Below are 24101 nucleotides of genomic sequence, written 5' to 3' on the forward strand. Positions count from 1 at the left end.
GATATATTACTATTACTGCTATTACTTGTATTTACTTGTACTTAATTAAAGGATATGTGTATCACCACTTCTACTAATGAGTCAGAGTTCAGACACATAACAACACATAAGCCACATTTAAACCAAAGCATTCCATCATGGAAAAAATGACATTCCCACTGTTTTATCCACGCTTCAGCTGTTGGGCAGATGGCCTCATATACTTTGATCTACAGAGGAGTTCAAACCAGCAAACTACTAGAACTTCTCTTTTTATAGAGATGCTCACCCTTGCTTATGATCAGTGAGCCAAGTGCATTTGATTATCAGCACCTGGCTGCTAGCTACTCTGTAAATTGCTGTTGAAGCAGCAAGTTGTTCACAGGACTGCACAGAGTTCTCTGAGAACTTTTCACGGATTCAACATTTTTTGTGTTTTTAGAGGCTGTGGTCTTCTTCTCCACGACAGTGTTATCAGAGTCAGACTCACTGATGTAATCAAATATTTAGTTTAGTTATTTAAAGGTGTACGGTACCTAAAGCATACACTGGGTAATTATGTGGTTAGTTAAGTGCTGTTAATGGATTCTTAATGAAATACTTTGCTAGCAAAAAATTTGACTATGTAAGCAATCTTAGCGTTACCGTTATTTAATATTTTGCACATTTTCCAAATGTGTATCATCATCTGACAGAAATTAAGATGAAAACCAGTTAACTTTTTTTAACCTCCAGGCCATGAAATGAGCAGAAATAACCGTTCTTGAGGCCTGATGATTTTTTTTCCTCACTGAGATGTCTGAACAGACTTGTGAAGCAGCTAAACTCCCCTTGAATCTTTCACATTATATATATTTCATGCTGCTGTCCGGCTGGACCTGCATGTTTCTCAGAGTTTCACAGGTACAGTAGACAACAGGACTCTCACCTAAGGCGGTGGACGTGTCGAGGAGCTATAATCTGAACACTTGCTGCCACAGGAATCAAAAGAAACCTGAGGGAAGGAAGAGACAAGGTGAAGGACACAGCAGAAGCAGATCTACCTCGCCCCCCCAAAAAAGAGAGGGGGGAAAAAAAAGTAAAACCTCTGTTCTTTGAAAGCAGTGAGCGCTGTCAAAACAGAGGCCGGTCAAACAGCTGCTTTTGTCAACAGCCATTGTGGAGTGGAGCATCTTTCTGTCGAAACATCAGTCAGAGCAGCGAGGATAAACTCCAGCGTGACGCTGCTCGCGCTCAGCGTTACCCGCATGCAGCTCAGAGACTCTGACAGGCTGCTTTCTTCGCTTCACTCCGGTCCTCTTCACTCTGCTTCTTTACCATCACATGGCTGTTTGTTATATGGAGTGTGTCAACGCTGATGATGAAAACCTTGAGCTTTCTTTTTTTTTTTGTTGACAGGTGGCGGGAGGGCAGGCCGGAGTTTGATTTGACTGCTCTGCTGTTTGGTTTGGTATCTGACCAGTCAACAGATCCTCTCTGACTGGTAATATGATCTTACTGTGTCTGAAGGGGTCATTCATAATCACAAATCAACACATAATCTCCAGCTGAAACTTTATCCTTTTTTAGTCAGTCTCAATGCTCCCACCATGTTTATTTTTACAGATGGACACACAAACCTTGATCATCATGCTGTACGCTGGCTAACCTGCTAATATGAGGAGAGAGAAACATCTAGCAGTTCAGCATTACGATACTTTTCATTGCACCTAGTGACGTCAGACCAAAGCCAAGTAGAGACAGACAGACAAAGATAAGCATATCAGTTATTTCAGTTTTAAATAACACTTTGAAAGACAGCTGTTAGCTTTTTAATATTATAGAAATATTTATAAAATATAATGAAAAAATAAGTAAAGAGAACAGGATCAATGTCAGCACTTTCATAGAAAATTTGAAATATAAATCCAAGGATGCCAAATATAATAAATCGTGTTTGTTTTTATTTATCGGTGTTTATTTATTCATGCTTTTGAAAATATCCAAGACAAAATGCCATCCTGAGGAAATGCCACCTTATTGTCAAGATTAATAATTAATATGAATGATAAGATAGCAAGTGGGAGAAAATGCACCTGGAAACTGAGAGGATGTTAAAGCACTGGTGTTTGCTGTGGTAAGGAGAGAGCTGACAGAGAGACCGCTAAATCTGCCTTCTATGTTCCTACACCATGACCATGAGCTGTGGGTGAGACCGGAGGCAAGAGATCATAGACACCACAGACGCAAGCAGCTGAAACTGGCTTCCTCCAAACAGTGTCTGGGCTCAGCTTTAGAGACAAGGTGAGGAGACACTTGAGCTGAGAGTAGACTCACTGCTCCTCCACACCAACAGGAGCCAGTTGAGAGGTTCCAGCATTTGACCGCGTTGCCACTCAGGTGAGGAGTTTCAAGTATGTCCAGCTGAGAGGAGACCTCAGGGCAGAGCCAGGACAACCTTGATATTGTGCTTCTTGGCTAGCCTGGGAAAACTTTGGCATTCCTCTGGAAATGCTGTAGGAGGTGGCTGAGGAGAGGGAAGTCTGAGCATCAGACTTCCCTCTCCTCAGCTTAGACTGCTGCCGTCCCCAACTAGGACTCAGATGATCAGGAGAAATGAACAGACGTATTGTGAAGACTCTTAATGTTAGTGTCATTCATGACTTTTTGCACTGGCGCAGCAATCTGGGTTTGTTCAGAAAGAAATGTCCGCTCACCTTTCTGACATAACATTAGAGATAAACCAAGGGTTTCCTGTCTTCATCACTGCTACTTGACATGTATCATAAACTGCTTACTTACTGCACAGCTAGGGGCTTTTGCTAATAGGCAGAAAGCAAACGACAGCCACTTTGGCTCTTTTTGAGTAGTGGATAACCAACAATTTAGCATGTTGCAAGGGTATAATCAACCACTGCAACCTGTTAATTTAATATCAGCCAGTCGATACTATTTCATTGTTCACACTAGTTCCACTCTGTTCAGTTTTTTGTGTTTTTGTTCTGGAGAAAAAGGACAAGAAGTATTTTTGCAGTGAAAGGTAAAGAAAAGGTGCTGAAATTTGTTTAGAGCAAAATCTGACCATGCACCAAGGAAACAAAAAAACTCCTACAGGTAACAACTTTTTGTTGCTGTAGTATATTTCATCTTTGAGTGCAATGAAGAGTTCAGGCTGCTTTGAACTGGTTTACTGTGAGTCCGATGGGCTGTGCAGAAGCTATGAAACCACCCGATTCTGTTGACGTGTTTCTTCCTGCTGGAGTGGAAGCGCGGTGTCAGACCTGAGACAGGAGCCGGGCCTCAGATCTGAACACAAATCCTTCAACGGGACATGAACACATGGATATTCAGCTTAAGGCGGCACTCCGAGCTGAAGGCCTCTCAGAATGAAGCGCACTGTCACCTCTAGAGAAATGTTGATGCGAACTGTTTGAGAGTTGCAGCAGGTGAAGGATTCGAGCATCTGTCAGGAAGAAGCTTCCCTCTGACTGACAAGTCGACTCACACTTAGTTCAAAAGACCGAATGAATAAAAAACAAGTTTCGAATTTGAATTTTGCTCTGTCAATTGCAAATGATTATTTTTTGCCCAAGGTTACATTACATGAGCAGTGCCTGCAAAAGTGCACGCATCTTAAAACTTTGATAGGTGAGGGTTATGAGGGCTAAGAAAGTAATTTCTAAAAAAATAAGATAAAAAAAGGTTTCAGGAAATATAAAGTTGGTCTCCAAATAAATAAAATCAGCTGATCCTGAAGCAGTGGGAGGGACTGAATTTACAAGGAATGACTCATCTGGCAGTGGGTTAATGGATTTTAGCTGATAGAGCCTGGGCTGTGGCCTCTTACAGCTACTTTCTTTTTGGTGTTGCTGTCGTTGTTGTGCATGTATACAAGAGATTAATCAGAGTAAAATCTGGCGAGGCTTTAAATATATTTGCATCAAGCCACTTTATATGCTGGTGTAGGTCCATTACGGTGTCTTTGGGGCCCTGGCATATACGCTCTTCTTCTTTTGCCAGCTCTGCATAAATCCACAAAGCGAAATGAGTGTGTGCGTCTGTGTGTGTGTGTCTGTGTTCACTGAAATTCAAATGTTGAATCCCCCTGTACTGCATCTGTAAAGTTCCCTCTATGGGTCTGATAGCAGCCTCCGATCTCTGTTTGTCCTTTCCTGTGCCGCCCAGTGAAATGTCAGCCAGGCCAGATTGGATTGCTTTTATTTAAACCATAAAATTTATGTTTTTCACTTTCACTTCAATCACTCCAGTAGACATCCTGATTTTCTTTCTTTTTTTTCTCGCCTTCCTTGTCAGGTGGACACTTTGGGGAAAAAGGCTGTCGAGCAGCTGAAAGAATCCACGGCCTTGAGCCAGAGAGTCAGTGGTAACAACAGCGCCTGATTGGCTGACAGCCGCGTCCTCCAGCCACTGTGCTTATCCATGCTTATGAAGGGAGGAAAACACCCCCCCACCCCGTCCCACCCCTCCAACACCGCGCTGTGACAGGCTTAGTGGTGATATGAGAGGATGTGTTATCTGCTGACTTCCAAATTCATAAATCTTTGAGATCAGACGAAATTGAAGCGGCTTGAAAAGCTCGAAGGGGAGATTGACACGTCTGAGTGGCTCTGTGGGCGCGCTGCTGCAAACTGCATGCTAATGTGCCATCATTCATATGTTTGTATGTACTCGATGTGTGTCTGAGTATGTGTTTTCATAACTCGCATGCATTGTGTTTCATACTGCCTACATGTGCATGCATATGTATTAGGGTTAACTCTCCACTTGTACACACACCAGAAACTTTGCATTTTTACACACTCATTTGTGAGTGAGTGCTAAAAATCAAAAAACAGCTTGATGTGAATATTTTGCCTTATTACAGCCCACTAGTTTCTCTCTTCCTTGAGGTGTCAGAACACACATAATCCAAAGAGTACTGATGAAACTTTTTTGCTAAACTTTTCCTCTGTGCTGCCTGAATTTCTAATAGCAGTGCTAAGATGCTAGTTTTGTTTGTTTTTTGATCCCATACTGTAGAAAATTTAGAGGATAATCTTACTATGATGAATCATTATTCACTGAATCGTAATTCATTAGAAAAACATATTTTTTTATAGTTTTGCATGATCCGTGGTGAAAAAAGAAAAACAAACCGTATCTGTTACTGTGGTGAATCCCGTTTGCTTGTCTAAAAGTGCCACCATTTTGGATTGATAACTTGGGGTATGTTTGTCTGCTCCGGCTTTTTCAGTAGATAATCCGAGTTAAAGGGGTGTTTCACAAAAAATTTCCAGCTGGAAGCTCAGAAATGCACCATTAAGGCTGAGTAAATACAGAGCCCAGCCCAGAGCCAGAGCCTGATCTTAAGCAGGTGGCAAAGGACGAGCAGTATTACAGCCTCCACTTATTCCCACACATGTAGAATCACTTTGGAAAGACCTTTGGAATTTCTTTGGAGTTGGAGTTTCCCTGATGTGCAATAGTAACAAGTGCAATTTTTCCTACTATAACAAAGCATTTTATTCTATTTTGTATAGCATGTTATCCTATTTTATTGCGTTTTTCTTAATTTTTACTGCTCTTAACTTTCTGCTGTGACCCAAAAAATTTCCCACACGTGAGACTAATAAAAGTTTATCTTATCTTATCTTTGGACTTGTTTTCAACTTTGCTTTCTGTTCATATTTAAAAATCAAAGGAAACCCTGTTTGTACATACTCATTAGGACAGAGATTTACATCAGGGTTGTGTAATTATATAACAGTGCATTTCAGACCATGTTAGTAACACTTTGTCTTTTATCCTGTCTTTTTTCTCTCACCCCAACCAGTCGCAGCAGATGGCCCCGCCCCTCCCTGAGCCTGGTTCTGCTGGAGGTTTCTTCCTGTTAAAATGGAGTTTTTCCTTCCCACTGTCACCAAAGTGCTTGCTCACACGGAGTCATATGATTGTTTGGTTTTTACTGTGTAGGGTAGGGTCTACCTTACAATACAAAGAGCGACAGTTGTTGTAATTCTATTTAAAATGGAATTGAATTGAATACAAAATGCCACGAGTGGTGAACTGTAACAAAATACTTTCTCCACAAACTAAATAATGTAATGCATGCAATTAAAAAGTAACGAGGGATGTGTAATACATTACTTCTGAGAAGTAACCCCAACACTGTGGTGCTATTACTTATTCACAGTTTTATTCATTATTCCTTGATGCAGATCTGTTTTTTTCCCCTTCTATAATTCCCTGCTATTGTTCCTTTTCTTGGCCAGGGCACTCTTAAAAGAATCTCAAGTAGGTTGTCACTCAAAGTCTTTTCATTCCAGTTGGCGTTCTGGCATTCATCTACACTTAATTTTCTTACCGAGTGATTGACAGGTTGTTGCTTTTCACTATAAAATACTCACTAGAACCCAGGATTCAGTGTCCTGGTCAAACAGCAGGCAAATGAAAGGAAAAGGCACATGAGGCTGTCACGTGCCATCAGAGACAGCCTCAGCGTTCCTCTGCAGCAATTCTCCAAGTGTGTGGAGCTCTTGAATTTGAGAATATACACTGTATATGTGCATGCGTTGAGGGAGCAGCATGTTGGGTGAAGATTGAGTCTGAGATGGAGTGTGAGACGCGAGTGGTCTCTGCCTCCAGATAAACACAAACATGTACGCTTTCTTTCTAATTCATTTTCCTTCCTCTGATTTATCTTGGTTTCCTCCGTCTTGTCTGCTCATGCCCAGATAAAATCCCCCAAATTGCATCACCCTCCCCTCTGTAACTCTGCTGCCTCTGTTTCCGGCCACAGTGTAGTGCAACAAAAATTAATAATACATCTGGTATCTCTTAGATTTGAGTTATAATACCATTTATACAGCCGACAATTCTTTTGATGTAATTATTTTGTGTGTCTGGGCTGAAACGACCAGAGATGACACACATATCACACAGAGCTGCAGCGGCCCGGCGCTCTGCCACCGACACAACCGGAGACCGCCGAGAACGCATTCCAAGAAAGTCACCGCTTTGTAAAAGTTCCTGAACTTTAGTGAAACTGTTCGACACCGAACAGCAACGTGTTGTGTTACCTCTTATTTTCACTGCAACAACTAGAACATGTACCTGAAGAAGTGGAAGACATCAGTAACACCATTTTAAAATTACATTCACTGCTATATTAACAAAGTACAGATTAATAGAAAAGGTCAATTTCCCAGACTTGGGGTGGATTTCCTGGTTGCATTTAGGGATGGGTACCGGTTCTGACATAAACGGTAGTAACCAGACCGAAAAGCAGCCACATTTCAGGGCTTTATTTTGGTGCTTTTTTGTTATCCTGAGATGTCATACACTTTGGATTCTAGCCAATCATATTACCTTTCCAAGGATAGTAGGCGGGCCCAGGTACGTACGTTGTTTTAAAGCAGAGCTACAGATTAAAAGTCTGGCTGTACTTCACGCAAAAGATGCAAACTCAGCAGCCTGCAGCAAGTGCTTTAAGGTGATACTGTGAAAAGGAGGTAACACCTTGAATCTGATGAAACACCTGGCGACGCATAGCCTTTTTCTAAAAGCCGAGAAATGCACCATATTTGATAGCCAGCTGCAAGACTTCACACTGAGCACATCTACTGCGGGTGTGTTGCCTGTTATCCGGAGTTAGCAACATCCCCCAAGAACCCGAAGAGGAGAGTCCTGGCCGATATTAAAATTGATTCGAGCTTGGATAACGTGATATCGATTCATTAAAATCCTGAATCGATTTTTTTATATAAATTTATTTTGCCCTTAATGCCAGAATCTCAGGTTAAACCTCACAAAATTTCAACAACCACCAAACAGCTAAAACAGTAAATGAGAGCAGTTACACGGATTCTTCACAAAGACGTAAACACAAAGCGCGGACCGCCGATGCATCAGAATCAGTGAGATGTCGCCTTTCTTACCGGATGGCACTGACATGGTCGGGGCTGAAAGCCGACAGCTCGCTGATTCTGGTGTTTCGGCGAGTCCGCGCTTTGTGTTTACGTCCTTTTTGTGCTGATTCTGAAGCTGTAGGTTTTATCTCTCTCCAAACAATATTGACTGAACCAGCAGCAAAAGAAGATCTAAACTACGCTTCACGTAAACATGAATTCCCTCTTAGTTTTGCTGTTTTGCTTCCACCACATAAAATCACACTTCATGTACGGCTCTCTCTCTCTCTCTCAGTGTACTTCAAGAACAGTTTCCCCGTCTAAAAATCTGTTTTCTGCATTATTCGCTTGTTTGTCGGTTGCTGTTTTTTACTTACTTCTGAAAAGAAAGCCTAATTTCTGCCGTTCAATAGACTACTGAACAAATTTAAACTTTTTAAAATTATGCAAAATTGCAAAACGCTTAGCTGTGTCTCTAATAAAACCTCTGTAACTTTGCTCTCAGCAGCATCAGGTAATGTTCATATGTTGATTAATGGTTTTCTTTCTACTGCAGAATATTTTTATAAAATTCCAGGAAAATCACCTTCATGTTTTTCTGTGTTTTATCTTCAGCTACTTTGACACAAAGGAATCTGCTGTGATGCTTACACCTTTGATAAAGTCTCGCAAGTGTCAGTTTTCTTTTTAGAGACATAAAAATATGGAAATGTACTGATGCATGATCTGAATTATAATATTTCTGATTGTCTGAGGCAAAATTTCCCCGATTCAAATTGAATTGAATCGAATTGAATCGAATCGTGGATCGAATCGATTCTAGAAATCAGTGACGATACCCAGCCCTAGTTGAGTAGGCTAACCACGTTATTAAATTAATGCATGTAAGGTGAACTAGCAAACACCGTCATAGTTACATGCGGCTGTCTTCTTGTTTGATGGCAGATGCTCCCTTCATCCTGGCCAAAAAGGCTAAAATGACATAAGAAAAAGTGGAAAACAGTTAAACATGAGAGGTTTTTGGACAAAGTTTGTGTTCTTCATTCTTTAAGCACCGGTTCGAGCACCGTTTAAGCACCGGCACCGTTTCAAAAGTACCATTTTGGCACCAGTATCGGATAAAACCTAAACGATACCCATCCCTAGTTGCATTGGTGTTTTGTGGGTCACGGTAGCAGAAAAAACAGGAAACAGGTGGAAAAAGTGTAAGAAAACCTGTGAGATCCCCAGAAGAAGTTTAAATAAAAGGACACTTGTATAGAATATAATTTTCCAACACAACGTTTGATGTGAAACATCAAGGTTTATGGACAAACTGGACTGAATGAAGTGATTCAGAATTAAAGAACATTTCATATCTGGCACATTTTACTCAAAGGCAGACTCAGAGATATAATTTAGTCTTATAGTCTTCACCACTCACTATATAATGGAACTTTTATTTTGGATGATACAGGTTTATTCTTTCCTCAAATCTCTTTAAATATTGATACCATATCCAGAGTGTGCTATATAATGGTAGTTTCATAAAAACGCTGAGCACCTTCCTTTAAAGAGAAATATTTGAAATTGCTTGTTTTTTTATTTGTCAGAAGTACCTCAGTCACTTTGTTACAGAAGTGAATTTTTCAAGTTTCCATGAGGTTTGCAGCTTTCTATGTACCTGCAAAGTCAAAGTAGAGTCAAAGTGTTGATGTTTCACAAACGCTCTCTTCTATCGGCACATTTTACCATCTCAGATCTGCGATATATGATTGCTGTGAAAGGTTACATCCAAAAGGTGTGATTTATTATCATAGAGCATATTGTTTCCTGTTACCTTTACAACCAAGTATAAGCTATACCTCTGATACCATGCTGCCATAGTTTTGAAAGGAAAACATTGTGGTTCAAAGATTCAAACACTTTATTTAGATCAATAAAATTCAGTTGTATGGTGCCTTTTTTCAGGATATTTTCTATAAAATCAAGAATAGCCATTTATGTAGATCTTTCTGAAAAGTCTCTTACTCTTTCCTTTTTTGGCTGGCTGTTTTTGCACCAGTGCAAACTAAATGAATCCAAAATGAGCCTGTACTGTGTTTAAATGTATAATACTGTTTCCTTCAATCTGTTAAAGATCTGATTTGTACACAGTGCTGTTACCCGTGCCAGTTCTAACCACTTAACAAAGACAACAGGCTGCTAAAAAGTGCAACGTGACATCACAGCAAAGTGTATAACATCCATTCTTCCTGGCTTAAAATATATCATCTCCCCCTGCTGGTAATGCAGCTTCTGCATGCGTGTCCATTTTTGCATGCGTGTTTTCGAGAGGCAAAGCATGAAGTGGACATGGTGGACCGTGTTGCCGTGATACAGGGATGAAAGGTGACCACACAATTTCATCTTGACCGGTTGATTATATAAAGCCAAATACAACACAGTTCATCCATATCGGTAAAATTCTTTCATTGCAAATACTTTATAGTTGATATGTTGTTTGGTGCTGCGACCAGTGTGTGTAGAACTGATAGAGAAACAGCATCAATGCAGTCATGAAACCATCTTCATCCACTTTTTAAATGTTTTAATTGCAGTAGAAGTGGAGGAAAAATCCACATCGTTTGTTTGTAACTGCAGATTTGAGATGATGTTTGTTCACATTGTGCTTCATGACACAAACAAGATTATAATTTCCTAAAGTATATTTTTCCGTTTGTTGAGCTACGGCTTCGTGTTCTCCCTCAGACTGGCAAAGCTGTTTCAGAGCTCTGAGACCAGTCAGAGTGTATTTATTAACCAGCATGCCCTCCTGCCTGTGTTCCAGCCCATCTCTCCTTTTTCAGTGTAACTACACGCACCAAAGCGGTCGGTGTGATTGAACTGAAACAGTCTGCTCATCTGTCGTTACACTCACATGGTTAAAACACGGCCCGGGGTATTTCTGCAGGTCTCCATCCGATATCATCGTCGTCATCATCTATCTCCATGATAGTCCCGTCACCCTTCACTGCCCCTGATATTAGTCACGGACTGCTTTGTTTTAGAAAGACATTTTTCATCTTTCATTTTGCATCTCAGTTAACGCAGCACAGATCTTTTATTCATATATTTCTTTATCTGTCTGTGAATGATATCACATCAGGTTAAGACTGAAAATACCCTGCCGCCTTTGCTTCCTTATGTTTGAAAAATGTTGAGTTAAGCTCTGCAGTGCCAATCTTCCTTTGATGAATTGGTATTTTTACCCAGAAACAACATCTGAGCCCAACACACACCACAGGCCAAAGTCAAATATTTACAGCACGTTTGTGTAGTTGAGAAAGTTTCGTGACCCAATCAGTCAACCAATCAGTGACTTACACAATCTTCCTGTCTTTCCTTTCATATAGACTGACAAACCGGAGAAATTGAAATAAATAAGAAGATGATGATATGAGAGATTAAAAATATGCTCTTCGTGAATGTAAACTGTCCTGCGGTTTTAGCAGTGCAGGCCCAAACTATGCAAATGTACCTCTTGGATCTCCTGTTATATTTTTTTGATGCCAAAAATGAAACATACAGTTTACACGTAATCACATAAAAAGTTATTTGAAGGAGTTCTTCTAAACTTTAAAGGAAATTACCAGAAAACAGTCTGTGTTAGAGAAACTACAAGAAGGAAGGTTCAAGTTTCCAACCTGCTTTAGTTCTCCCCTGTGCCTGGTAGCTGCAGGTGCACTTTTTATTATTAGTAAGATAAGATAACATTACTTTATAGTCTCCCACAGGAGAAAATCATCCAGGATTAGAAAACCGCTGCATCAAAAACAGACAATATCAGACATCCCAATAAAACCTTAAACAGGTACAGGTTAGCAGATACACAACTCAGAATAATGGGAAAAAAATAACAATAAAAAATGCATCAGCGCCTCTCCTGGATAAAAAAAAAAAATTAACCAGGAAGTGAAAGCCTCAGGATCAAGAATCTCTTTTGTGACGTCGAAACTCCCAATGAAAACCTGCACAAATACAGAGGACATGAAACCTCACCGAAGGAGCCACTGTAGGTTCACACCCGGGGTCTATTCCTGGGGGCTAACCACCCAGCAATCATGCTGGTATTACACATGAAGTACAAAAATCTTTATCTCGGCACTAAGGCTGGAAAAGTGCTGTACAAATCCCTCAAAAACTGTTCTTTTTCTACAGTTAGATTGAGGAACAAAACAGGCTTGAACACTTTAGTGTGTGTCCCTGTCATGGGGGTAACAGTGGCCCTCCAAGCTGAAGCAAAAATAGTGGTACCACCCTGCTAACACCTAATGGTACATTATTTTCTGGGAGAGTGGCTTTACTCTGTTTGATTCACCTCAGCACCTTAACCTGCTGATTTGGGCTGTTGTGTTTTTTCAGCAAACATCACTGAATTCACCTGAGATGTGTGCGGTGGATCAGAGGTATGGAGGCATGGAGTTTTTGCGTATGCCTTTTCACTTTTGCCAGAAGCCAAAGACTATGGGCTTGACTACTCCAGGGCAAAATAACTATGCCCTTTAAAATTTGAACTCGATTCCTATTCTAAACAGATGTCCAATTAGTGAAACAAAATCACAGATGCCTAAAAACGGCGGTGGGCTAGTGTGTTTGTCTTTTAGTGAAGCTCACATGATAAAAAGTCCTCCAGGCGGGGTATTTCCTATCACACGGGCACACATCTGCCCCTTGATCTCTGAGTTTTCTGTAAGATTGACCTTCATTAGAATTAGGAGACTATATGTCCTTTGGCAGCAGCCTGGTTGGATTTTTAATAGCCTGCACGCACTCATAAGTCAATCCTTCAGGTGCAGCTCACTTCATCTTGATCAAACCTTTCATTAAATTAGACATGTTTCATGAGAAGAGGAAAATTGCACCATTTTTGAGCAATCTTTTTAAAATCTGTTGTGGAGAGTCATCACAAGGAGGCAATGCGTTGCTTGATTGACACATCCAAATGAATGAAAAGTCTATTGAGAGGTCTGCAGTATATCTTTTTCACATCATTACTGAGAGCATCAGTAATTTCCATCATGAATACCGCCGCGTCCCCTGACAACCTCTCATCGGGCTCCGACAGCCATCGGGGGAAAATGATGGTATTAGACGGGAGGCAAACTCTCGGGGTGAGGCTCCGTGATGAGAGGGGGAAGGGAGGGAGCTAATTACCCTTTTATTACCGGGGACCGAACCCTCATCCCAGGAGGGCTCGCCTGGCCCTGTTTGAGACGAGGAGGATCCGGCACGCCACATTACCTCAGTTGCTCCGTCTTCTCTCTGTAATGCGTGTCACATTAAGAGTTGCATGTACATATCGAGTGTCTGTTTCTATCAGGCTTGTTTTTTAAGTGTGCACGTTTCGTTTAGGAGCGTCCTGTGCACGTACGGCATCACTCGTGTGAACACAGCTCCATTTTCGTTTGGTAGGCAGCAACTGTGGAAGCTTCTGCTGCTTGTAGATTGCTTTCACGCCAAGCCCAGGGGGGTTACAGCCCACAATATACAGTAACAGTGGTGAAATAAAACATGCTACGAGCATGCATAAATGAGATGGTCTGGTGAATAAATAAGATCTAAAAAACAAACACAACCTTATAAGTAGGTCAAAAACTTGTTTCGTTTCTAGATAAAATCTATCCAAAGCTTAAAGAGAATTTCAGTAACACTGAGAATATTTATAAAAAATTGATACTTCATAACTTAATAATAAATGCTGTGGTATGAAAATCAATGAAAAATCAAATGAACGTTTTGAAACAAAACATTAATAAATTTGGATTTACTAAAGTTTTTCTGTTAATTACTCACACTGACTTAACATGAAAGGAATTATTAGTCACAAAGCCACAATGTTAGTTTGTTTTACAGATTTAGGCACGCTGTCCAGGCTGTGCAGTGTGTAAAGTAACCCTGCTGTAAACAGTACATGTGGAGGAGTCTGTTTTATAAGTGTAATTAGAATTTACAAAGCTTCAATCTCCCTGAACTCCCACTTGTGAAAGAAAATGAGGATGCTAAAAAAAGGACTGAATAACAGGAACATAAGGAGACCTGTAAATCTGAACATATTCAGACTTTCAGCTCGTGTCATTGTAACTCTTACATGTTAGCCGTCCATGTGGATACATGGAAAACCAGAAGATGCAAGAGCAGCAAAACACACCTGAGAGCAGAGCTGGTATCAGTGTAATCAACACAGCCTGGAAGGAGAAACTGCAGGGGAGATGGGCTGTAAAGCGGCTTGCAGAAGCAGCAGCAATCATAAGCAGGCCAAAGCAACTTACTGTAAACAGAGAGCCCTATATGACGGGTTGTGCAGAAGTGCATCCACTAAGCCATCAGCTGCAGTCGGGCGCTGAGATCAGGAGAACCACTGGGATTGTGGATGAGCTCGAGTTTGTGGCCTACGAGAGCTCAGTCACTTTACGAGCTGACACGAAGACAGTCCCGACTGTGACATCATCAGGGTTATTATATCATACAAATGTTTTCCCATTCTGAATTGTGCTCCCTGTGGTAGGTAAACTGACCTTTATGTGTAAAATCTGCTAAGTGCTCCCTTCATATTCAGTTCACAGTTAAATAATACAGCCATATTCTAAAAACGTTGTCTGATGTGAGCCCAGAAAGGCACAAGGACAAAGGTATAAAAAGGAAGTGAATGGAATTAGATAGAAAAATAATAAAGCTTTCAACAATTTAACAATTGTTAACTAACCCTAACCCTGCCAACAAAGCAATTCAGAAAAACAGAGCAACACAAAACAATGAGGTCAGTTAAACAATAATTCAGTAGAAGCCAAATAAACACAAGTGACCCTTCTGAAAATTACAGAGTTTCACCTACGACAGACAAAACCATTACTTCGCTTTAGAAAGAAGAAAAATAAATGGATTAACCAAAACTATCAAAAAATACAAATAACCTCTCATCCCACTGACAGTTTCCTGTTTCCAGAAACAGTAAGTGTATGAAGGCAACCTAACAACCTAATTACTTTTTGAATAAAACAATAGTTTCACTAATCTGTGTGTTTTAAAAATGCCTCACCTCCTCCTGATTAGAAATCCAAACCAGCTGTGTTACAGTAAACCTGAACTTTACTGCTGTTTTATTCATTTAATGAGATTTTATAAATCTAAGGATTAAAACTGGAGATGAATCTGTAAAGGAACTGCAACAGAAACTATGTTCAGAATTACTCACCTGCATACCTCACCCACAATCAATAAATAAAATATGACACAGAAGTCTAGTTTTTAAAGCAGAGCTGAGCTTTTCTCTGTATCACGGAGCACATTTTTAGACATCCCTGAATTCTCTGCTCATTCAGCTCGAATCACAGATTAAAACAGTGTTAAAACTCCCTGCATGCGTGGCCAATGCTTTCACACTGCTCCATGTACTGAGTGTTTCAATGTTCTGTTTAGCTTTGGAGCATCGGTAAATTCATCATTCAGATGAAGGATTTTTGCTGTTGGCTCATGTCTCCACAACAGCTGCTGCCTCCCAGGGTTTTTCATGGCGCAGCGGTGCCCGAGGCTTACTGGGAGAAAATAACGCAGAAGGAAAAAACAGCGTTCTGACCGGTGAGAGTCCTCTGGGCTCCAACACATCGCTGACGAGTGAAGCTGAAATGGGACCGCTGCACAAAGCAGGTGAATAGAGGCCCGACTGCATGCAACGTCCCTGTGCACAAAATAAAACAAAACAAATGCATCTCTGCTATAAGCTCATTTTAAGTCCACGCTGCATTAAAACACACCTTTACAGGTCGAGAAGACCCCGGGCCTCATTCAGAAACAGCGTATACCAACAAGTCTGTGCTCAGGCAGGCTCAGGTATGAATGTTTCTCACACAAATAGTTTTAAACCAAAATTTGTGTCCGAATTTACAGTGTGCAAAACAATAACGTGGCTAAAACGTGCTTATAGAATTAAATACATAACATTTAAATGTAAATGGAGAAAGTTCACCGATACACAAACCAAACATTTCACAGACTTTTGATCGGAACTCGGGATCTAGATCATTAAAATGTAAAAAAGTTACATCCTCACTGGATGTCATCCTAATAATCTCACAGCCGGAGTTATTCCAGTGTTCCTGTCTGTAGGGGAAATCATAAATCCACACCTGTATAGTTCCTGTACAGGAAATCTGCCTGCTTTGTTACTTCCGTGACCAAACTGTTCGTTTACAGCAGCTTCCCCCTGCCCTCCATGAAACATGGTTCCTTAAACAGATTTGCAGTGAATGAAGCCCTCAGAGAGCATCGGCCAACAAACTCATGTGTAAACGATGAATCTCCATCTGGATTCAGGAAAAAGCTCAGAATAAGCGTCACAGTATAATACCGTGTATGGAAGATATTATTCAAAGCAGTACTCTTTAGCTCTAACTGCAATATTGTGAGATACGTCAATATATAAGATACATGTATTATATATTATTCTTTATAGTCTTTTCTTTTGTCCGGAGCCTCTTTTCATGTAACATTAGGTTTGAATTGTTTCTGCACTTCATTTAATTCTGATCAAATATTCAGGTTGAATAAGCTGCAGCAGGTTTTGAGCGCCTCTATCGAGTTTTATGTCTCCTCAGCCAACAGTTAGGGAACTATTTCACTCGGGGCCAAAGTGTTAAAGTAACAGACTCACACTGCCATCACTGTATCTGTTAACGTGTGCAAAAAGTGTATTTAAAAAGTGATTAGATCACGTCCTGCCCTCAGTCTGACCACAACCTGTTGCATCTGCTCTGCACAGAGCCAGACATTTTAGCCCAGACCATTTATTCCACACCAACTTTGTAGTTGCAGAGCTAACTATGCAAAATCTGAAAATAAATAAATAAATAAATGAATAGGAGCTAACAAGGCTTCATCTTGTCCAACTGTGTCATACTGGAGCCAAAGCCCCTAATAACTGTTTTTTTTTTTTTCCCCCTGCTCCAACACAATTCTTCCTACATACTTTGTGTTGCACAGAACGGTGCGAGCACAGTGTTGATGCTGTAGTACACGGCCCAGTCCTGATTCAACCCCCTCATTAGTGAACAAAAACACAATCCGTGGGGCGCGCCTGTCACTGTTCACATTATAAGTTCATAAGCCTATCTCTAATTCATGGAGGGGAGATTACTGTGTGTACAGTGTTTGGGAAGAGTTTCAAAGGGGCTGATTTCGTGCTTTCTGCTTTATATGGGTTAATGAGTCAGACGTAGAGCGACGGCAAGAGTATGAATCTCGTGTTCTGGAGCTGGAAGCATCCAGGAGAAGGCAATTTATTCTGTTATATCTCATTTCTATGTAAACAATAGGTACTGTCATCTACATTCTGGTGGAACACATTCCTATTTCTCCCGCTTTTTGCTGTTATTATTCATTGTGGTAATATTTGAGGATTGCTGTCTAGTTGCAGCAAACAGAGCTCTGTATGAGCGCGAGACGGTGTGGGTTTAGTTCTTTCACAGTATTTTTTAATGAGGCGTCCTTCAGGGTCTCCACATATAATTAATAGTAGTACTGGTAAAAATGTAATCAAGGACAGTAAAAAAAGGACAGTATAGTCTAAGTAAATTCTAAGTAAAGAAACAGAAAAGGCAACTTGCAATTAAAAAATGTCTGCATCCTTCAGTCAGTGTATTTGTATTCTAAAGCATGTGTTGGTGATACAGTTATTGCTCCGTATATATGTATATACATGTACATATATGTTATATATAATATATATTATATACTACTTTCTACATTGTAGCTTCATACTGAAGACATCAACTATGTGAAGCAGGATATATGGAATTATGACTTGTACCTGGGATAGGTCCAGCTTTCCCGTAACCCTGAAAAGGATAAGTGTAAGAAAATGGATGGATGGATGGATGTCTTGCCTTCTTAATGGCATTAGGACCATCAGTCGTGTTGTGCAGAAGTCAGGTTGGTACACAGCTGACAGCTCTATTTGACAACTTTTAGAATTCATATTATGGTAAGAACCAATCAGCTAAGTAAAGAGCAACGACAGTCCATCATTACTTTAAGAACTGAAGGTCAGTCAGTCTGGAAAATTGCTAAAACTTTGAATGTGAAGATTAGGAAGCTTGGATGGTCAACAGCATCCATATACTGGAAGCAACACACAAATGGAGACACCTTCGTTTAACAATTTTCCTCCCACAGTCCAAAGACATGCATGTTAGTTTAACTGGTTATTCTCAGCTGGCCATGAATGTGAAGTAGATAAATCATGCACATCGCACTGTTATATTTGATACCGCATCTGATTTTTTTTAATGCTCCAAAGGACACCAACACCTCATACACCTCAGTTTAAGGGAGGTGTCAGCTATTAACTGGCAGCTATACAATTAAGGATTTTAACATGGCTCCCAGGATTAACTCACTTTTAGAGACAACCTCAAGTGGACATTAAAGGAGCTCCAGCTTTTGTCACATCCTGTCTTTATTTTTCAGTCCTGGAGAACGCTGCATCTGTCCTCCATTTGTATACAGTCTAACCGTAGGTTGGTGGTGTGCGTTTTAGTCGCACCTTCTTCCCAGAATGATGATCACTAACTCTGACTGTTCTGTGTGTTTTCTAAATAAACATCTGATCCTGCTTTTGCTAATCTTCGAGGTTCACCTACTTTAGTCCCGTGGTTAGCCCCTGACAAGTAACTACAATACTGGATAATATTCCATTACTAATTATCAAATTTAATTGTTTTTGTCTCATTTGTTTAATATGTTTCTTTTGATCATATTTTATTAGTTTTGTAAAAATCCGGTAACTGTATAGGTTGAATGTACGCTCCAATCAGGCCTCAAAGCAGATAAAAATGGCCTGCACTTGAAATCACAATGAAAGTTCTCTGCTATGTTCTGGATATCAAAGGGGACTTATCCCTGCTCCCACTACTTTAGTGGTGTAAGATAGTGAAGACATAACCGAGCACTGCAAGCAACAAGCCGCAGGGATTAGCTTTGAAAGTTGTGCTTGGACTGCAGTTAGGCTGGAGTTTCTGACACCAAAAGGATGTGTAGTAATGCGCTGTTTGGCTGTTTGGATCAGCCTTTCCAGTAGCTCAAGGGCTTCAGTTTGCCAAGTGATTAGACTTTGTTCTTTCTTTTTTAAACTGGTTTCTATTTGCACTACAGCCCGTTAAAAATATCCAGTATAATTATCCTTTTTAACACTTGTTCCTCAGTGGGCCTTTAAACAGTGTATCCAACATAGTAAGCCTACCAATGTCAAATAACTGACATCAGTAGCACAAAAAGTCCCAAAAGAATTGTGACGAGGGTGCGATAACAATAAACAGCCATTTAATTGCAGTGGAGTTTTTTTTTCACGTACTGCAGTCGTGTGATTATTGAGCTGATGCTCAGCGGAGATGTGGTGCCTAAAGGTTTTTATTAATACAGCAAATATAATTTATAAATAAACAAATACACTGACTTCAATTTAAAAATCCAAATCGACCCCGACGCCTGGAGTGCTGAAGGACGTTGAACTGTCAGTAATTTAAAAATATTAGTGATATGTCAAAGTTTGCCGTGCAGTATGTTTGACCAGCTTTCATAATAGCCTAAGAAATAAATCTAATTTGCTCTTTTATACTAAAAATGTAACATAATAGTGATGCAGCACTGCCGGTAAAGAGAGCCACTGTAGTTGTGTGGTGATCTTTCTGCTCCCTCCCAGTTATTATATATAGGTTATTAATAACAAAAAAAGCCTCTGGTGTTCCACAGCTGGTACTGCAGGATTACATCACCCCACCTGTAAAGCATGAGATGTATCCATCGTTTATCTTGTACCAAGTCTTTGAAGGTTTTTTTTATTATTATTATTTTACCTAATCTGTCAAAATTCTTTTTCTTTTTTGTGTGTGTATTCCATTCATGTGAACTTGAGGCCAACAGGATATCAGGCTGCTAAGCCAGAAAAATGTTCATATGATTATGCTCAATGGGACTTTTAAACAGATCAAAGGAGCCCTCATCAAAGTCACGAGCTTCCATTGGAATGTACCGTGCGCAGTCTTGGAGCACATATGCAATTAGCAGAAGTAGACAGAAGAAGAAAAGTCACTCTCCTTGAAGAAACGCCACAAATGTTATTTTATGTATTGTTCCTAATTTCTTTTCTGAATTCTTTGCTTAGCAAATTGTTAATTGAAAATGTTACATGCATCATTGCTACACAAAATAGAGACAAACCCACTTAATGCAGTCTCTAATGACTTGAGAATAAACTTTTGTGAACACTGACAGTAGTAAAGATATCGATTTTCTCATCTGACTGTGAGCAGGACAAACAACAACATTTCCCAAAATGTCAGAGTGCTCCTTTAATTAGGCATTTGTTTCCTACTGGCAATCAGAACCATGCAGAAAACAGCTCTGATGTATTGACAGTGGTGGTGATGATGTACAGTTATACAACTGTGCCTGGACACTAGAGCTCTGAAGGTTTGGTCTAATGTGAAACTGAGCCCCTCTGGCTGCCATCTGCTGTAGAAAATACCTGATCCTCATAAACAAACACAGTCTGCTTTGGCCTGACGTGCTGCTGCTGCTGCTGCTGCTGCTGCTGCAGGCCCGTATTCACACACCAATCAATGAGGGGATCCCACACACTGATATATAGGCTCTGAAAATTGGCTTTCTTCTCCTTCTGAAGATTCTGGTGATTACCTATATAGTGCTGTTGATTGGAGATTGATCGCAGGTTGAAATTAAACAGCAGTGGGTCCCCTTTTTTGTGATTTGTGCAAGGCTGAATGCACTGATGGGGATGATAGGTAGAAGAGGGAGAGATGGAGAAAAGATGGGTGAGCTGGGAGCATGCTTCCAAAAAAATCTCCATCTTTAGCAGGCAGTCTGTAATGAAGTCCTAAACTACTTATTTAAATACGAGAAGAAAAATCGGAATGCTTTTTTAAAATAATCTGCACTCTTTTCATGTCATACGTCACAAACCTGCGAATGTAACACGTCGGCTCATATTGTGAACATAAACGTGTTTAAAATATTCATCTGCTGTGAAAACCAACAGCTGGTGGAGGCTCTCCTGCACATACACACAGTAAACTATAAGCAAAAATATTTAGGTCACAAAGACTGTTTTTCAGCAACCCCGCTAAAGAAAGCCTCACAAAAACCGAGTCATTCACTGAGCTTTCTCATTTCATTCAGTAATGATAACCTTGATAACACGGAGATAAACCGCTGACATTTAAAACAGTATACCTTGGTTCTTTGTGCAATGTGTTTGAAAGGTCATCTTTAGATTTCTCAGTTCAGACCTCCACTGACCCCTGAACATTTAAATGCAAGGGCCTGATGATAAGGATGTGTGGATTACTGTACCTACCAAAGGTATACTGCGAGAGCAAACAACTCCCACCTGAAGGGCAAAGGCTATGCTAAAACCTCTTTTATGTTGTTTGTTGCAACACGCTGACGTCAGCCTGCTTCTAAAACAACACGCTAATGTCTGACCTTCAACCTATGACCTTGAAGTATTACATACAACTGGGTATTTTATTATCTTTACCCTTATGATTGGAGCAGAAGTGGCTGAAATCTTCTATAAGCTGTAAAATCTTGAGATTTTAAGACATGTTTATGTAGTGTGTGATTTTGTGAGATGAGCAGTAACGCGTTACAAGTAATGCATTGCTGTAATCCGATTACTTTTTTTCATGTAACGAGTAAAGTAAGGGATTGCTATCGCAAAAAAAAGTAATTAGATTACTGTTGCTTTCCCGTAAGTATGCTGCGTTACTGCGTCACTAAACCGTGATTTTGTTTGTGAGAGTGTCTCATGACAATGACATAAGCGTGTGCGACGTTCGTGTTAACAGACGTGTGCAGATCGACAATGGAGTTTAAAGTGTGAAAGTACTGACCTTTGAGTTTGATTCCATAAAAACTGACAAAAACATTACCTTTCGGTATACAGTCTGTGTGGGAAGAAAACTTCTTTTTACAGCGAAAAAAAACCCCTAAACTTCTGAGCAAGCACGGAGCCCGCTGTCACGGGAATGTGAAATTCACAGAGAAACCCCCGGATCCCCCCACTGACATGACCGCTGCGACACACCTGCTAAACAGGTGAAAATAGATTTGAGAACAACAGGACTTAGTGTTTTCAGTCTTTGATTTTATTTATTTTCTGCTGTGTTTTACTTGCATCTATTTGAAAGAGCGAGTGTAAAAAAAAATTAAATTTAAAAATTTAAAAATTTAAAAAATTAAAAAAAAATTATTTTATTTTGTATGCCAGAATATGCAGAAAATCGGTTTAAATGTTAAACAAATCTTCTCAAGTCAAACACTGTTGCATATAATTTAATTTTAGCTTAATGTAATGTGCATAAAATTAAAAGATTAACACTCATTAAACAAGTTTTAAAAAGAGACTTTTTCATTTGATTACATTTTATATGATGGATTACGCAGAAAAAGTAGAACTGGGCTGAAAGATCTCTTGCTTTATAACGTATTCAGGTTGTGTATCATGTTTTTAAAAAGTAACTAAGTAAATAATTACTTTTGAAAATAATTAATCAGTAATATGTCTGTGAAGGTTCTCAGTCATCCAGGTCATCGTAGTCAAAGGAGCTTGCAAAGAAACGCGTCTTGACTTCTTTAAGTTGCTTGAAGACGTTTCACCTCTCATCCAAGAAGCTTCTTCAGTTCTAAGGTCAAATGGTGGGGAGTCCTAGTGGGAGTTTCCCCCCAAAGAGGGACAAAAGGACCCCCTGATGATCCTCTAATCGCCTGAGCCAAGGTGTGAAACTGGGTGTGGGTCCCAATCAGCCAGAGTTTCGGGTGAGTTCATTGTGAAACCTGGCCCCACCTTATCATGCGAATTCCTGAGGTCAGATGGCCCAGGATATGAGTGGGCGTTAAGGCGTCTGGGGAGGGAACTCAAAACTGGATTATAGATGGCAGAGAGTTGGTGTCGTAAACCACCGCCTCTGTTCAAAGATGGTCGCTCACAGTGGACATAGATGGCTTCTTTCACTCCTCTTTCAAACCATCTGTCCTCTTTGTCCAAAATGTGAACATTGGCATCCTCGAAAGAGTGTCCTTTATCCTTAAGATGCAGAGGGACAGCTGAGTCTGGTCCTGTGGAGGTGGCTCTTCTATGTTGTGCCATGCGCTTGTGAAGTGGCTGTTTGGTCTCTCCAATGTAGAGGTCTGGGCATTCCTCGCTGCACTGTACAGCATACACCACATTGTTAAGTCAGTAAAGTAACGGGATTACTTTTTTGGAGAAGTAATCCTGTTACTTGTTACGAATTCATTTTTTCAAGTAACTTGATCAACACTGGTCCCGAGAAAGTATTACTACTACTACTACTACCGTAGGTAACTGGGAGTGCTGCTTTTGCACCACTGGTTGGTGGTCGGTGTCAAAGTAACATTTACATGAAGCCCAGGCTGTTTTGTTCTCCCAGCAGATTATTAAACTCATTCCTATTCTCAGGGTGACAAACACTGCTGATGTCTCACATTTACACACAAGTTCCATGATGATTATGGAATGTCGTCACATACAGATGTATGGCGCTTCAATTCCTACTGACATCTTGACTCATGTGACCCAACCACTCACAACTCACCTCCTGTTTGGACTCATATGTCCAGAGGATATGAGCTGTGTCTTGTGACTCATAAATGTCTATAAATCTGTGATGTAAACCATATGTATCTCTCCAACCTGCCAGTGGGACATTGTAAATGAGGACCATTATGTTGGTGTCCCATAATGCAACTACTGCTGCAAATGGACTTCTTGCAGAACAGTAATGGCTCTTCTTGCAGAACAGGAATATTTCACACAGTGTGAAGAAAATATTTTTAAGAAGGACCAGCTGGTTTATAAAAAAAATCTTCTGCTTACGCTGTCTGCGACGGATATGATGATCAACAGATCTCCTGTAGTCTGTTCTGCGAACTTCTAACTCTACATTCATTTTGGTCATATATTTATTTAGTTGCACAGTTCAAGTGCAGCTGGATTTAGAAAGTGTGCACTGCAATACCACGTAATGAGTAATATAACTGGTAAATCATTGAAGGCTTGATGCTAATAGACGTGAAATCAATACAAGTAGATGTCTTTCTGCAGTGCAAGGGGTTTCAGAGCCGACATAGCAATGGTGTGATATGAAGTGTGGAGTAAATGTAATGGGAAAAATGGGGCAAGCA

Source organism: Simochromis diagramma, unplaced genomic scaffold, assembly GCF_900408965.1.
Source record: "Simochromis diagramma unplaced genomic scaffold, fSimDia1.1 OVJJ01000433.1, whole genome shotgun sequence".
Classification (NCBI taxonomy): domain Eukaryota; kingdom Metazoa; phylum Chordata; class Actinopteri; order Cichliformes; family Cichlidae; genus Simochromis; species Simochromis diagramma.